This window comes from Andrographis paniculata, unplaced genomic scaffold (genome assembly GCF_009805555.1).
Source record: "Andrographis paniculata isolate CXL003 unplaced genomic scaffold, ASM980555v1 Contig57END, whole genome shotgun sequence".
NCBI lineage: Eukaryota > Viridiplantae > Streptophyta > Magnoliopsida > Lamiales > Acanthaceae > Andrographis > Andrographis paniculata.
In genome coordinates, this window is record NW_026137592.1 from 5,266,048 (window position 1) to 5,267,423 (window position 1,376).

The window sequence follows — 1,376 nt, forward strand, 5'->3', positions numbered from 1 at the left end:
AGTGGATTTTGCCTTGGATCGGGTGATAGGCTTGTGGTTTTCATCTTCACTTTGAAGGATTTTTTCACGTTAAAAGTTTTGGTGTCTCATATCGTTATTTCTGTTGCTTATTGGTGGTTACCATTCATCTTATTTTGGTAGAAAAATAATTGATTAAAGAGAAAAGTTTTGGTGGAACAGTTTGAACACCCTGCTTAGGCGTGACTACGCTTAAGGAGTAATCGCATTTGATTTTCGTTTGCATTTTGTTCTTCTTCAGGTATTCTCCCAACATAAAGTGGTATCAAAGCAAGGTTGTTTGGGAGTGTTATTTACCATTGAAGGATGGATGTGAACTTAGGAAGAATGGTTTGCTTAGATGGAACAAACTATCATGTTTGGAAAGGGCTGATAACTGATCTTCTATATGTGAAGAAGTTACACAGGTCAGTGTTTTTAGCAACAAAGCCTGATGTTAAAACTACTAATGTAGATTGGCAATTGGAGCATCGACATGTAGTTTCATAAGGCAATGGGTAGAGGACAATGTTTTGAATCACATTGTGAATGAGACCAATGCCAAAACATTGTGGGATAAGTTGGAAAGCTTATACGCTTCGAAGACTGGCAACAATAAGTTGTTTCTACTCAAGCAAGCTATGTGATTGAGTTATTATGAGAGCAAGTCCATTTCCGACCACATAAATGGGTTTCAAGGATGCTTAGATCAGCTGTCAGGCATGGGAATGACGTTTGATGATGAGGTACTTAGTTTGTGGCTACTTAATATGCTTCCAGATTCATGGGAAGGTTTCAGAATCTCTTTGCCTAATTCTTCGCCCAATGGGATAGTCACTTTAGAGTTTATGAAAAATGTCATTTTGAATTAAGAGGTGAGGAGGAAGACTCTTGGCACTTTATCTTCTCATTCGGAGATCCTAGTTACGAATAATAAGGGGAGAAGTTGGAATATAGGCTAAGATCATGGGAATCGAAAAAAGAGCCGAGGAGAAGTAAGTCAAAGCCAAAATAGAAAGACCTTGAGTGCCATCATTGTGGCAAATGGGGACACATCAAAATGTATTATTTCAAGTTGAAAAATGAGCAGAAAGGCAAGGACACCAAGTATGAGCAGAAAGATGATGATAGGAGCAATGATCGTGTGAATACGATAATGCCGGAGGATCTCATCATTCTGTATGAGGAAGAGGGAATTCATGTTACCCAAAATGAGACTAGTTGGTTTGTGGATAGTGGAGCTCCATTCCATGTGACTGCCAATAGGGATTTTTTCACATCATATACTCCGGGAGACTTGGAGCCTTGAAGATGAAAAATGATGGTTTGGCGAAAGTAGTAGGCACAAGAATAGTGTGTTTGGATACCAGTAATGGATA